The 16,882-nt window shown below is 39.5% G+C and overlaps 1 protein-coding gene across 1 annotated transcript in view; it reads right to left on the reverse strand.

Moving 5' to 3' along the window:
• Adgrv1 (adhesion G protein-coupled receptor V1) overlaps nt 1–16,882 on the reverse strand; it is a 510,986-nt gene that overhangs the window by 273,734 nt on the left and 220,370 nt on the right. The window lies entirely within an intron of this gene.

A 16,882-nucleotide genomic window follows, 5' to 3' on the forward strand; every position in this document is an offset into this window, starting at 1 on the left:
GAGAGAGAGAGAGAGAGAGAGAGAGAGAGGAAGAGAGGAAGAGAGGAAAGGAAGAGAGGAGTGAAGACAGAGACATCAGAATAGAGCAACAGGGAGCAGTTTGTGGGCTACCCTAGCAGATGTGGGTTGGATGAATCTAGAGACTGAAGACGAATAAACAGACTAGACTACACTCTCTAAGGACAAAGAGAGTTCATTTAATTTTCAAAGATGATTAAACTCTTCCAGTATATATTTTAAAGGAAATTCATACTTCGGAAAGTTGACATGCTTGGCTCAGCCCCCCTCAAATATTTACTTACACTCAGCCTTAACTAGAAGGGCAAGAGAACAAACAGAAGACTTGGGTGAGCTCCCACATTTCTTCCTTCTCACCGAAACCCCTGAGATCATATGCATATGCTCTCATTCGCAGATGAAGTTTGGCACAAAACCCTCTTGGTTGTTGACATGTAACCTACAAATGTTTTAGTTTGGCAACCACATTCACCCTTAGAACCAAAACATGGTGTTTGGAACCAAGCTCCTCCCCGCTCCTGGCAGAACACAGAGTATATGTTCTCGGGAGATGGCATGCTTGGGCCCAGCCAGAGGGGCAGGCCTATAGGAAAGCCTGTCTTATGTTTATGACCTTTTGGCATAGTATGTGATATAGAAAAAAGTAGTCTCTTCCCACAGGAGCTTAGAGTCCTACCAGGTGAACAGCCAACTTGACATAGCACTCTCTCTTGGCAGAGCATTTAACTCAGGAGAGTCCCGCTTGTAAAATGGAATTCTAGGGTGTCACAAAAGAGAGCCAGGTCCTATCAATTAAAAGAAAGGGGGCATATATATATATATATATATATATATATATTATATAATATATGAAATATATATTAAATATATAAAATATATTTTAATATATATTTTTATATAATATATATGAAATAGGCATATATATGCCTATTTCAACTTTCAAGTGTGTATTTACATACCCAAACCCACTCCACTTATTAGTACACAGACATATACATACTTTAATAAACATGACTATTGCACATATCCACTTTTTTAAGATCAAACAATTCCACACAAGCAATAAGGACACAAATACGGAAAATATTCTGACTAGAAGGAAAATATCTTATTTAAAAGACAAATCACTGATAATGCACAATCACCAACAACAGAGAACAAGAAAGCCTTGTGGCCAGTCCATCAAGGGGTGGAAAGGAGCTTATCAGACTGAGCTGTGGAGGGAGGGAAAGAGGGGCACAGTTACAAAGCTGTCACAGTTCTCACAGATGACTAAAGACAACATCTAAGTGTGGAGAAGCTGCTCTAGCTCTCCAAGAGGACACACGGCACTGCTGGGTAAGGTTAGGGTGCAGGAGAGTCCCAGCAAGCTGAAGGTGGGTGGTAGAGCAGTCACTCCTGCTCTACACTGCCAGCCAGAGAGTCTGAGGTCCCGTTTCATGGTTACTGAACAAGAGTCACCATCTAGTTTCCTAGAGGCTCTGCAAGGCAGACTTTCCCACTCTTTTGATTGTTTTTCAATTCAGGGATGTTACTCATCAGTCCTCCTGATTCTAAAACCAGACACTTGCATATTTGTTGTTTAAAGTCCTTTAAGGCTATCATTAAAAGTTCACAAAACATTTTTCTCGTCTTGTTAGACACATCAAAAGAAGCCTTCTAAAAGTCAAGGATAGCTTATGTTTCTGAGGCTGTAATAGAAGACTCCAAACTGGTATTTTCTGGTAAACTCTGGATTTGCCTCACGAATTTTCCTAGTAACAAAAGCCATGTTGCAAACATGATAATGTCACTGTAGTCTCATTCAAAGCGTTACTCACTCCTTCTGTTGCTTTGCTGCTTCAGCACTTGGGAAAGTTTGAATTTCCCAGTAGTGTGACCATGGAACTATTTTTATAACTTCACTGTCCACTTGTTTTCAATTTAGTGAGAACAGTCTCTTTGAGTTAAATTTTCAAAGTTTGTGCAGAAAAGGAAACTGGATTTTATTATTGAAACATTCTGAAAAAGACAGACTTGATGTAAAAGGGGAAAATGTATACTAAAATTAAACACAAAAATAAATGCAGTGTGTGTGCCTGTGTGTGTCACACTTCTTTCTTGAAATTAGTATTTTTATCAATACTCAAATTGATGTCATTTTATACCCGAAGCATTATAATTTTACCCAAGCACACCTCACAATGTTTTTCTTATAAAAGCTGTATAAACTGTTAATAATAATAACAAAAATGATGTGGCATTATAAAAATGTGGTTTTGGTTTTGTCTTATGAGTCAGGGTCTCACTAAACGGTGCAGGCTAGTCTCCAACCAAAGACCCTCCTGCCTCTGCCTCAAGAATAATAAAATCAGTCAGTCACCACAATATCCACCACAATCAGAGAGACTAGGGTCCAAGGACCAGGGAGACCGCTGCAGCTTTAATCTTGCCCTAGCTACAATGCTACTAGGTTTGGCACATAACTTAGGAGTGAGTGATTTATTAAACTATTTTTTAATCAAAGTGATCAAATTATATGACTAGAACTGAGCAAAGAGAAAGTCACTAAACTCTATAACTCTCACAGAGCTCCAAACTGCTCATTTCTAGCTAATAAACCTTCCAACCTTTCCTACTGAAGTTAAAGGAAATGGTCCCGTCATACCCACCTTACATTATATGTCATTTCTTGTTTAGAACTTGCAAATGAGGTAGTATGGACCTGTCCCTTGGTAGCAGATATAGGAGCCAGTTTCCTTCAATAAGCTTCTAAGGTCAAAGCCCCCAGAGGAGGAGGAAGAGAAGTAGGAGCAGCTGTTGCCCTTGGTATCGCAGCTTCTGTCAGTGGTGATTCCCCAGGACGCAGTCAGGTCTCTCCCATTTGCTATGACAGCCATTTTGATCCCTTTGCAACCCATTACTCTTTAATCTTTTCTACTTCCCATGTTTTGCATAGGTTTCTAGGGACATTGTTCTTTTTTTTTTTGGACTTGACGAATAATCTCTCACAGTAGAGCTATCCTTTCCTCCCTTGGTTTCAAAATATTCTTTATATTCTAATTATTCAAGTGACCTTTTTTACTCCATCAAAAATCTGGGTTTTCTAGCCATGCAGACTTTGATAGAAATTCCTTTTTCTTTAACACTCTTCGGTTGTTACAGGCAGGAAATTAATCTTCTACTTCTTAAGCCTTATTTTCCAGTCTGTAATATAGGAATGATAACAGTATTCACCACCTCTAGAACACAGGAAGCAATACCCTCTAAAGGCATTGATAGCTCACAGAATCCTCAAAGGTTTTACAGGACAGCATCAAGACATTGATACAAGAAATAGCTTATCTATCAGCTTGAATGTACTATGGAACCATTAAAGCCACAAAACACCAAACTATGCCCATTTCCAGTTAATAAGCCATCCAACTTTTTCTATGCTATTAAAAGGAAATGACCCATCCATGCCCACCTTATATTATCTTCCTCCTTTAGTGATAAATTTGATGACTATCTCTTTTCTGAGGCAGAATTTCAGAGTAGCAGCTGTGATCAAAGCCCAGCTCTGTTACCACCATGTGGTCACGACATGGAATTAAAATCTGATACAACTTCTTCATCTGACACATGAGAATAACACTATACCTATCTTATGTCATTATCTTATATCCTACTTAGTAATTATTACATTAAAGTTTATTAAATTAGATAAAATCTTCAGTGTATTCTTATTATTGATTTAAAGAAACAGGAAATCATACTTCCACAATGCAAACAAGATGATTTTTATCAGTTTTTATTCCTTTGAACTCTTCATTTCCATCACTATTGGCTAAGTTTCCAACCAATGATAGTAAGGTAGGATTCCTCTTTGGGACCTTTTAAAGCTATGTAGAGAGTTGGTCTGGTACTGCTATGCATTCAAATACTAAATGCTGTATCCCAAGAACTAGTTTCTCCAACAGAGCAAATCCTTACTATACCAGCTTTTGTTGTGTAAACCTTAACCTCCAAGTTATCCCTGATTGGTTAATAAAAATGTCTATAGTCTGTAGCTGGGAAAAAGAAATAGATGGAGCTGGAGGTCCTGGGTTAGGGTCTCAGGCAGGGACCACGGGAGAAGCGAGGAAAAAGAAGGAAGAAGTTGCTCTGTGCACCATTCCTGCCAGAGGAGAGCTTGTCTCCAGGAAGTGCTCTGACCCTAGGACTCAGGAGAGATTGCCATTTTCTCTCCTGTGACTACGTAAAGTGGGCCCAGCCAGGAGCACACAGGCTGCAGAAGCAGCAGAGCAGCTGGGACAGGGTGCTTTCTGTCTTCATCTGTACCCAGGAGGTGGGGCTGTTCCACAGCCCTCTATGCACAGGTCTAGCAAGGAGAGAGATAATCTCCTAGAAGTGCTGATATAGGCTTACAGGCCCACAGGAAGAAGAAGCTCTTTGTAGAGACAGCAAGAACATCTAACATGAGAGATTGCCAGATGATGAAAGGCAAACTCAAGAATCTTACCAACAAAAACCAAGACTACTTGGCATCATCAGAGAACCCAGCACTCCCACCAGAGCAAGTCCTGATTACCCCCAACACACCAGAAAAGCAAGATTCAGATTTAAAATCATATCTCATGATGCTGATAGATGATTTTAAGAAGGACATAAATATCTCCCTTAAAGAAATACAGGAGATCAGAGGTAAACAAGAAGGCTTTAGGAGGAAATAAAAAAAATCCCTTAAAGATTTACAGAAGAACACACACACACACACACAAACAAAAAACAAAAACAGGTGAAGTATTGAACAAAACATCCAGGATCTAAAATAATCAGAAAGGGAGACAACACTGGAGATAAAAAACATAGGAATGAAGTCAGGAGCCATAGATGCAAGAATCACCAACAGAATACAAGAAATAGAAGAGAGAATCTCAGGTGCAGAAGATAATATTTTAAAAAAGAAAAGAAAAAAGAAAATGCAAAATGCAAAAAGATCCTAACTCAAAACATCCAGGAAACCCAGGACACAATGAGAAGACCAAAGCTAAGGATCATAGGTATAGAAAAGAGTGAAGATTTCCAACTTAAAGGGATAGTAAATATCTTCAACAAAATTATAGAAGAAAACGTCCCTAACCTAAAGAGAGAGATGCCTGTGAACAAAGAAGATGCCTACAGAAGTCCAAAGAGTTAGGACCAGAAAAGAAATTTCTCCTATAACATAATAATAAAAATACCAAATGCACAAAACAAAGAAAGAATATTAAACTCAGTAAGGGAAAAGGGTCAAGTAACATAAAGGGAGACCTAACAGAATCACTCCAGACTTCTCACCAGAGAATGTGAAAGCCAGAAGATCCTGGACAGATGTCATATAGACTCTAAGACAGCACAAATGCCACCCCAGGTTACTATGTCCAGCAAAACTCTCAATTACCATAGATGGAGAAACCAAGGTATTCAATGACAAAACCAAATTTACACAATATCTTTCCACAAATCCAGCCCTTCAAAGGATAATAAAGGGAAAACTCCAATACAAGGAAGGAAACTAAACCCTAGAGAAAGCAAGAAAGTAATCCTTCAACAAACCTAAAAGAAGACAGCCACATAAACATAATTAGAACTCTAACAACAACAACAACAAAAAAAAAAACAGGAAGCAACAACTATTTTTCCTTAATATCTCACTATCAATGGACTCAATTCCCCAATAAAAAGACATAGAATGCCAGACTGGTTACCTAACTCGGACCCAACATTTTGCTGTATACAGGAAACTCACCTCAGTGACAAAGACAGACACTACCTCAGAGTAAAGGCTGGAAAACAATTTTCCAAGCAAATAATCCCAAGAAACAAGCTGAAGTAGCCATTCTAGTATCAAATAAAATTGACTTTCTAAAGTTATCAAAAAAGATAAGGAGGGACACTTCATACTTATCAAAGGTAAAAATCTACCAAAATGAACTCTCAATTCTGAACATTTATGCTCCAAATGCAAGGGTATCCACATTCATAAAAGAAACTTTACTAAAGTTCAAAGCACACATTGCACCACACACAATAATGTGGGACCCCACTCTTAACAATGGAGAGATCATGGAAACAGAAACTAAACAGAGACACAGTGAAACTAACAGAAGTTATGAAACACATGAACTTAATAGATATCTATAGAACATTTTATCCTAAAACAAAAGGATATATCTTCTTCTCAGCACTTCATGGTACCTTCTCCAAAACTGACCAAACTCCAAATCAGTCACAAAACAGGCCTCAACAGATACAAGATGATTGAAATAATCGGATGCATTCTATCAGATCACCACGGACTAAGGCTGATCTTCAATAACAATATAAACAATAGAAAGTCCACATACACGTGGCAGCTGAAAAACACTCTACTCAATGATAACTTGGTCAAAGAAGAAATAAAGACAGAAATTAAAGACTTTTTAGAGTTTAATGAAAATGAAGTGACAGCATACCCAAACTTATGGAACACAATGAAAGCATTCCTGAGAGGAAAATTCATAGCTCTGAGTGNTTCCAAAAAGAAACTAGAGAGAGCATACACTAGCAGGTCGACAGCACATCTGAAAGCTCTGGAACAAAAAGAAGCAAATTCACCCAAGAGGCACAGATGGCAGGAAATAATCAACTCAGGGCTGAAACCAAACAAGAGAAATCAAAAAGAACTATTCAAAGAATCAACCAAACCAGGATCTGGTTCTTTGAGAAAATCAACAAAACAGATAAACCCTTAGCCTGACTAACTAGAGGGTATAGAGACAGTATCCTAATTAACAAAATCAGAAGTGAAAACTGAGGTATAACAACAGAAACTGAGGAAATATTAAAAAAAATCATCAAATTCTACTACAAAAGCCTGTACTCAATAAAACTGGAAAATCTGCATGAGATGGACAATTTCCTAGACAGATACCAGGTACCAAAGTTAAGTCGGGATCAGATAAATGATCTAAACAGTCCAACTTCCCCTAAAGAAATAGAAACAGTCATTAATAGTCTCCCAACCAATGCTAGGTGGCGGTGGCACACGCCTTTAATCCCAGCACTTAGGAAGCAGAAGCAGGAGGATTTCTGAGTTCGAGGCCAGCCTGGTCTACAGAGTGAGTTCCAGGACAGCCAGGGCTACACAGAGAAACCCTGTCTTGAAAAACCAAAACAAAACAAAAAGAAAAAAATTAAAAAAAAAAAAAAAAGAGGCTCCCAACCAAAAAAAACCCAGGACCAGATGAGTTTAGTGCAGAGTTCATTCAGACCTTCATAGAAGACTTAATACCAATACTCTTCAAACTATTCAACAAAATAGAAACAGAAGGTACTCTACACAATTCGTTCTATGAAGCCACAGTTACTATGATACATAAATCACACAAAGACCCAACAAAGAAAGAGAACTTCAGACCATTTCTCTTATGAATATCGACACAAAAATACTCAATAAAATTCTAGAAAACCGAATCCAATTACATATCAAAGCAATCGTCCATCATGATCAAGTAGGCTTCATTCCAGAGATGCAGGGATGGTTCAATATCTAGAAATCCGTCAATATAATTCACTATATAAACAAACTCAAAGAAAAAAACCATATGATCATCTCATTAGATGCTGAGAAAGCATTTGAAAAATCCAATACCCCTTTATGATAAAAGTCTTAGAAAAATAAGTAATTCAAGGCCATACCTAAACCTAGTAAAAGCAATATACAGCAAACCAGTAGCCAACATCAAACTAAATGGAGAGAAATTTGAAGTACTCCCACTAAATTCAGAGACTAGACAAGGCTTCCCATTCTCTCCCTACCTATTCAATATAGTGCTTGAAGTCCTAGCCAGAGCAATTAGACAACAAATGGTGATCAAAGGGATATAAATTGGAAAGGAAGAAGTCAAAATATCACTATTTTAGATGATATGATAGTATATATAAGTGATCCCAAAAAATTCCACCAGAGAACTCCTAAACCTGATAAACACCTTCAGCAAAGTAGCTGGATATAAAATTAATTCAAAGAAATCAGTGGCCTTCCTCTACATAAAGGATAAACAGGCTGAGAAAGAATTTATGGAAACAACACCCTCCACAATAGTCACAAAAAATATAAAACACCTTGATGTGACTCTAAGCAAGTGAAAGATCTGTATGGTAAGAACTTCAAGTCTCTGAAGAAAGAAATCAAAGAAGATTTCAGAAGTTGGAAAGATCTCCCATGCTCATGGATTGNCAGGATTAATATAGTAAAAATGGCTATCTTGCTGAAAGCAATCTACATATTCAATGCAATCCCCATCAAAATTCCAACTCAATTCTTCACAGAGTTAGAAAGGGCAATTTGCAAATTCATCTGGAATAATAAAAAACCTAGGATAGCAAAAAACATCCTCAACAATAAATGAACCTCTGGTGGAATCACCTTGCCTGACCTCAAGCTGTATTACAGATTAATTGTGATTAAAAACTGCATGATACAGGTAGAGCGACAGACAGGTAGATCAATAGAATAGAATTTAAGACCCAGAAATGAACCCACACACCTATGGTCACTTGATCTTTGACAAGGGAGCTAAAACAATCCAGTGGAAAAAAGACAGCATTTTCAATAAATGGTGCTGGCACAACTGGTGGTTATCATGTAGAAAAATGCGAATTGATCCATTCTTATCTCCTTGTACAAAGCTCAAGTCTAAGTGGCTCAAGGAAGGCGACATGAAACCAGAGACACTGAAACTTATAGAGGAGAAAGTGGGAAAAAGCCTCGAAGACATGGGCACAGGGGAAAATTTCCTGAACAGAACAGCAATGGCTTGTGCTGTAAGACCGAGAATTGACAAATGGGACCTCATAAAATTGCAAAGTTTCTGTAAGGCAAAAGACCCTGTCAATAAGACAAAAAGGCCACCAACATATTGGGAAAGGTTCCTTACCAATCCTAAATCTGATAGGGGACTAATTTCCAATTATACAAAGAACTCAAGAAGCTGGACTCCAGAAAATCAAATAACCCCATTAAAAATGGGGTACGGAGCTAAACAAAGAATTCTCAACTGAGGAATACTGAATGGCTGAGAAGCACCTGAAAAAAATGTTCAACATCCTTAATCATCAGGGAAATGCAAATCAAAACAACCCTGAAATTCCACCTCACACCAGTCAGTATGGCTAAGATCAAAAATTCAGGTGACAGCAGATGCTGGCAAGGATGTGGAGAAAAGGGAACATTGCTTCATTGCTGGTGGGATTGCAAGCTTGTAAAAGGAAATCAGTCTGGCAGTTTCTCAGAAAATTGGACATAGTACTACTGGAAGAGCCAGCAATACCTCTCCTGGGCATGTACCCAGAAGATTTTTCAACTTGTAATAAAAACACATGTTCCACTATGTTCGTAGCAGCTTTATTTATAATAGGCAGAAACTGGAAAGAACCCAGGTGTCCCTCAACAGAGGAATGGATACAGAAAATGTGGTACATTTACGCAATGGAGTACTACTCAGCAATTAAAATAATGAATTTATAAAATTCTTAGGCAAATGGATGGATCTGAAGGATATCATCCTGAGTGAGGTAACCCAATCACAAAAGAACACATATGATATATCCTCACTGATAAATGGATATTAGTCCAGAAACTTAGAATACCCAATATACAATTTGCAAAACACATGAAACTGGAGAGGAAGGAAGACCAAAGTGTGGATACTTTGTTCCTTCTTAGAATGGGTAACAAAATACCCATGAAAGGACTTATAAAGACAAAGTTTGGAGCTGAGATGGAAGGAATGACCATCTAGAGGAGGAGGAGGGGGAGGAGGATCCCCTACCTGGGGATCGATCCCATAAACAACCACCAAACCCAGACACTATTGCGTATGCCAGCAAAATTTTGCTGACAGGACCCTGATATAGCTATCTCTTGTGAGGCTATGCCAGTGCCTGGCAAATACAGAAGTGGATGCTCACAGTCAGCTATTGGATGGAACACAGGGTCCATGTGAAGGAGCTAGAAAAAGTACCCTAGGAGTTAAAGGGGGCTGCAACCCTATAGGAGGAACAACAATATGAACTAACCAGTAACCCCAGAGCTTGTGTCTCTATCTGCATATATAGCAGAGGATGGCCTAGTTGGCCATCAATGTGAGGAGAGGCCCTGGGAAGATTATATGCCCCAGTACAGGGGAATGCCAGGGCCAGGAAGAGTGAGTAGGTGGGTTGAGGAGCAAGGCGGGGGGGGGGGAGCGTATAGGGGACTTTCAGGATAGCATTTGAAATGTAAATGAAGAAAATATCTAATTAAAAAAAAAAGAAAACAAAACAAAGGCAGAGAATAGAAACATAGTTACCAGAGTTCAGAAGGATAGAAAAGGACAGTTAAGGACAGGCTGAACAACAGGTCCCAGGACGCAGGAAGACGGGAGCAATTAGAACTCTCGTCTGCAATACTGTGCTATCCATTTCAACCTACTAAAGGAGCATATGAGGATGTGCTTGGGAGATGCTCACCCTCATCTCCTCATTATTAAACATTACATACATGTACATGTACATACACTGAGTCACATGGTACTCACAAATACGAGTGCAATTATGGATCAATTAAAAGGCAAAAAGGAAACATGAGTGTCTGGAGGGGTGGCTCAGCAGTTACGTCATTTGACATGCAAGCAAGATTAGAATCGAGATTGAACACATGCAAATGCTATCTGGTCAGCACGGTCACCTATAACTCCAACCATGGACTGGAGAGACAGGGATACCCAGAGGGAGGGAGCAGCTTATCAAGACTCTCGCCCTATCAGTTCCCTGAGTTGACTGAGCGACCGGCCTCGCTGAATATTGTGAAATGGGGATCAGAAAAGATTCCTGGCATCAGCCTTTGTCCTCCATGTGTGCACGCAGGTATGCGCACATGTGCACACACACACACACACACACACACACACACACACACACACACACATGAAAGCACACATATACACATGCTTGCTATAAATGTACACACACGAAAAAAAAAAAGTTGACCTTAGAGACCTTCCCCCAAAACAATAAATGGCTAAAAGCAGTTTTAAAGAAAATTATTTCTTTTTTATTCTTAAATAAAATTGAAAGTTAATGGGTTTTCTTAGGATGATTTCCTTATGCAGACATGTAGAGGTACTAGTGAGTGACAGTAGCAGTGGCCACAGGCAGAGGCATGAACGGGGAGGTTCCTCCAGCCTGTTCCGGTCCCTCACAAACAGGATGAGACAGCCCTCTCTCTGATAACAGGATCAGAATCTGAACTTGAACAGACGGCCTACACTGAAGGTTAGGAAGCGTTTGATCTAGTTCTATCTGCACAACATGTAGTCACAATATTCTTCTGAACGACAAACCTTGCTACAGCTCCAGTTGCTAGTTCAAAGCACGATCTAAATTTGATTCTATTATTTAAACTCTTGAAACTTTTTTTGGTTTTACTAGCGAAAGTAAAGAGAACAAGATCCAGTCAGATTAATGAGTAGCCAGAGGTCCTGGCTAAAGGAAAACTCTCTCTATTTATAACACTTTATCTTACTCTGCTTCAACTGACCTAAAACAGGCAGGTAACAGACAACCTGATGATGATGATGAAGATGATAGACAGACAGACAGACAGACACATAGATAGTAGATAGATAGATGGTAGATAGAGATATATACATACATAGAAACACACATACATACACACATAGATATGTATGTATATAGTTAGGTAATAGATAGACAGGCAGACAGAGTTCTTAGTTAATAACATTTGGGGCCCTAGACATGTCTTTCTTATTTTAACAGTTTCAATGCCACAGGTCAAGTTACTTGGGAAGTTAAGTCCTGTCTGACTGGAAGGCGACAGGGTTTTGGAATCATATATGGCTTTGGGTTCAGTCTTGCAGTCAGTGATCTTTAGAAAGTCTCCAAGACGATAGATACTCAAAGCTAAAATGGCACAGGGCTCAGACTTAGGGACAGTCTTTTAGGAGTTGTGTGCAATCTGGATCATTCCTGGAAAACAGACATTGTACAATGATGTTCCTGAATGCCGCAGTGTGATAAACAGCCCAACTTTTACTGAATTCTAAATAATAGTCCTCAGACTTAACATAAAATTCTTTTCTGCCTTCACGAAGAAAAGAAAGACGAAGTTAAAATCCATGCACATCCACTGGCTGACAAAAATAAAGTAAAAAACAAACAAGTAAGCACTTAAGTGTTTCAACTTCTGAACTAGTCACATAGAGCATGGGGAGTCCGTAGGGAGGCTTCACAGAGCTTGCACCACAGCCGTGCACATGAAGGTTCTCTGGACAGATATCTTTATTCAGCTTCAGAAGATGAAGTTAAGCCAGACAAATAGAAACAGAGAAATCAAGTGTTTTCCTGTTGGCAAGGTTTATTAATCTGAGCAAACATGGTTATCTTTCTGTTCTTTTTTTAGATTTGGGGAGTTGCTTTTCCCGACAGAAGCTCTGGAATTGAGAACCCCGCCTGGCAAAGATGCCCTTTGTCCCTCCTGCCACCAGCCCGCTCAGGGCACACAGGGCAATGTGACTCTAAGATAAAAGTTCCAAAGATAGAAGTAGATGTTTTCCCCAAGAATATCTGGCAACAGCATGAAAGGCTGTTGGCTATGTTTCCTACCACACTGGACCTGGGTGCTCTCACACCTTGTTGCTTAAGCGTTTCCTTGCAGATAAATGAGAAAAACACAACTTGACACTGAGGGAAATACGCTGCTAAAAATATAAATCTTATCTCAAGAAGTCTGTGACATTCCAATAAACACAATTTTCTATATTAATAGTAGGAAGGTTACTATTTAGCAGAAATGTAATGATGGAAAAATAACTCTATGGCCCCTGCATTTAAAAGTAACTGGTGGGTGGGAGCAAGGTACTTCTACCAAGGACAGGTAGATACAAGCTTTCTGGTGTTAACTTACAAATTTGTTCATTGCAATGTGAATACAAGAACAAAAGACAAAGCCGATACTCACAAATGTGTATTTGCTATCTGTACGCACTCTGTAGCTACACCAAAGAAATCTTTGACAGTATCCTTCAGTTTTTAACCTTATTCTAACTGCAAGACTGACTTTGTCTTTGAGTGGGGGGAAAAAAATCCTATACTGCCACCTGCTGGCATATTGTGGTCAATGCCACTTTATTCTAAAATTTTTTTCCAAAAATGTGTATCGATCATATTTTCTCCTTCGACTACATCCCTACCCATCGAACTTCAATACAAGAACAATCGATTAATTCTTTTGTATCCACTTCCTATTCAGAATATAAATATAATAAAATATATAGTGAATTAGTAATACAATATTCTTTATGTTTCTAAAATCAGAGAACAAGCAAACTTAGGCACATTTTCCTGACAATATGATTTACAAATACATTGTATCATACTCCTCCAAGATGAAGTCAAGAGGGATGAGGTATGGCTCAGGTGGTAGTGTTTGCCTAGCATGCACAAGGCCCTCAATTTTCAGCAACATACTCTAAGTTAAAATGGCATAGGGCTTAGTAGTTGTGTGCAATCTGGATCATTCCTGAAAAGCAGACAAAGATCCATCTCTCTCTGACACATATGCACACACATGCGTGCACACACACACACACACACACACACACACACACACAGGACAATCAACTAAGCCTGATGAGGAAAGATCTTGGCATGCCCGTCTTCCCCGTATTCACAAGTCACACCCCATAGGTAAGTGGACACATTTTACTCCTTAAACAAGAACCATGGCCCAAGACCCTTGTTTTTTCATTTCTCCAGGTAATTTAAGCTCTAATGATGTCTACTCAGCAAAGATGCAGGATCCAAAAATAGGAGCTCCTTGTCTGGAACTGTAATGGGCCCCATAACACAATTCTACAACTCATAAGTTCTTTAAAGTTTGGTCAATATAAATAAAAGCCAGTGTTCCTGTAAACATTTCCATTTCTCATTTTGGAGAACCTGAAAATTTTGGCAAGTCCTCAGTTTGGAGCGGGAGAGGCAGCTCAGTAATCGAGGGCACTTGCTGCCCTTGCAGAGCAGTCAAGTGGTCCTCAGAACGCAATGCCACCATCTCTCTGCGACATTATACAGTTCATGTGCATATTCCCCACTCCCCATACAGACACAGTAGCAAAATTATATCTTTTAATTGAAAATAAATTCTTCTACAATACATCCTTACTACGGTTTTCCCTCCTTTCGCTCCTTCCAGCATCCCCCACCTGCCTTCTTCCCAGCTACATCTCCACTCTATTTCCCTTCAGAAAAGAGGAAGTCAGCAACAGCCAAACTGCAGACAACAGCCACACAGGACAAAACAAGAAACAGCCAGACCGGGCGAAGGCCCTCATATCCAGGCTGCACAAGGCAACCCAGTGGAAGGAAAAGAATCCCAAGAGCAGGCAAAGGAGTCAGAGACACACTCGCTCCCACTGTTAGGAGTCCCCCCAAACCACCGAGCTAATGGCCATAACTTATACACAGAGGACCCAGTGTAGACCCCGACAGACCCTATGCTTTGCCACTTTAGTCTCTCTGAACTAAAAAAATAAAATATATCTTTAAAAATCTCTTGTCTAGTCAAGTGAGAAGAACATTCACTCTAAGTTAGATAGTATTTTTAAATATCCAGGCAGTTGATAAATAGGTTGAGTATTTTCTATGGAAACTATAGCAACTGTACACTGTATGGCTTCTGACATGAAATAGCTAAACCATTACAATGGGTAAAAATAAGCTATTGAAACATTTTTTTACCATAAATCATCCCTTATATGATTTTATGCCATATTGTTTTGTCTACTATAAAAATACACTGGGAATGTATGCACCTGACTAATCATTTTCCTTAAAATCCGTGTTAAGCACAATGTGAACCAGAAACCAATATTCTAACACATAGATTCTGGTCTTTTTTACTTATCCCCATCCATGAGCAAATTTGTCTGCTAGCATGCTGAGGGACTGTCTATAATAATATGGTGCTATAATTTGTCTGCTAGCTGAGGGACTGTCTATAATAACATGGTGCTAGAATTAAATCTGTATAAATGCACTGCCAAAACAACTCAACAAAATGGTGGATGCAGTTAAATAAAATCTAATTATGGAAGGCAGGTTCTCTGCTGTGTTCCATACAAGCAGCAGAGGCAAGATCAGACAGTCACAATGGCATCCTAAGGTAATGTAAATTGCCTTGTCAAATTCAGTGCAAGCCCCTTTTGGAAACAGCTGCAACTGTCTACAGTTTGCACGTACTTTGAACACATAATCTGGAATATAGTCCTTAATTTTTCTCTGAAAAACAGGTTATGAAATTTAAAGGACATTTCCATTCCTGAGACAGAAAAAACACGACAGAGTGCCAATGTTTCTGGTACTTTTCCATTTCAGCCCCTCTAGTACTTCAACAAAGGACACCTGGGCTTGATGAGAAACTGTGCAATGAAGACTTCACACAAGTCCAGTCTGTGCACATAAGCAGCTCCAGTCACTCTGAATGCATGGCACACTGCTCAGGGGGCCCTGAATCAGGGACTAGATAGGCCATGGAGTTAGATCAAAACCAAATGCCATCTTTCTGGGAATGCAGCAATAAAATGATTCCTGATGACATTCTGCTCTGCCCATAAATCTGTGTCTCACTCAGCCATCATCAGAGAAGCTTCCTCCAGAAGTAGATGAGAAACAACATGGAGATCTACATCTGGACAATGTACGGAGTGAGAGACACTGAGTGGGACACTGAGTCTTAACTGTGATGTCCTCCACCTCCCACCCCACCCCCACCCCCGGCTGAGAGATCTGTGCAGAAGAGGAAATGGGAAGTTTCTCTCCGAAGGGATGGGGAGTTCAAAAGTTCCAGCACCTAATGGGGGAGTGGACACAAGCCTCCAGTGCTAATCCAGAAGTCCTCTCCCACTGACAAATGCATGAAAAGGAAAAATTCGTTTTCTCCATTGGAGTCTTACTGGGCTATAAACCACACTTAAAGGTAGGCCCATGGCCAGCAGTAGAAGACCAACACAGAGCAAATCTCATGGCATCTGTGTGGGGTTTCGTCTGCTGTTGCTTTGCTTCGGCAGTATTTTATCGGCTGGTCTTTTGTTTGTATATTATGTTTCCAAGGTGGTTACCAAGGGTTTCATTTGGGTTTCTTGTGCTTTTCTTTTTCTTTTCCTTTACATGTATATATCTATGTACGTATTCCTTCATGCTTGTTTGTTTTCTAAAGAGAGAGGAAGAAGATATTTGGTGGGAAGGGTAGAGAATTGGGGAGGATCTGAGAAAGATGAGGAAGGGAAACCAGGAAAACAAATACACTGACAAATATTTTCAATTTAAAGAGGAGAGTGAGAAGAAGAAATCAGCCATCATAAGGTGGGCAAGTGCTTTTATGCAACGCTGATGACCTGAGCTGGACTCCTGGATCCCTCTGGGTGATAAGAGTGAACCAATGGGGGCTGGTGAGATGGCTCAGTGGGTAAGAGCACCCGACTACTCTTCCAAAGGTCCTGAGTTCAAATCCCAGTGACCACATGGTGGCTCATAACCATCTGTAACAAGATCTGATACCCTCTTCTGGAGTGTCTGAAGACAGCTACAGAGTAATTACATATAATAAATAAATAAAGCTTTAAAAAAAAAAAAGAGTGAACCAATGGAGGGTAACTAGACTCTGAGCTCCACAATCATGCCACAGCATTTGTGTACCTGTACACACACATACACATACACACACACACACACACACAAATAACACAAACACACACGCATACAAATACACACATAGATGCAATACACAAAAACACACACAAACACATACATATGCAAACAC

The sequence above is a fragment of the Mus pahari genome, chromosome 11, assembly GCF_900095145.1.
Source record: "Mus pahari chromosome 11, PAHARI_EIJ_v1.1, whole genome shotgun sequence".
Lineage (NCBI taxonomy): Eukaryota > Metazoa > Chordata > Mammalia > Rodentia > Muridae > Mus > Mus pahari.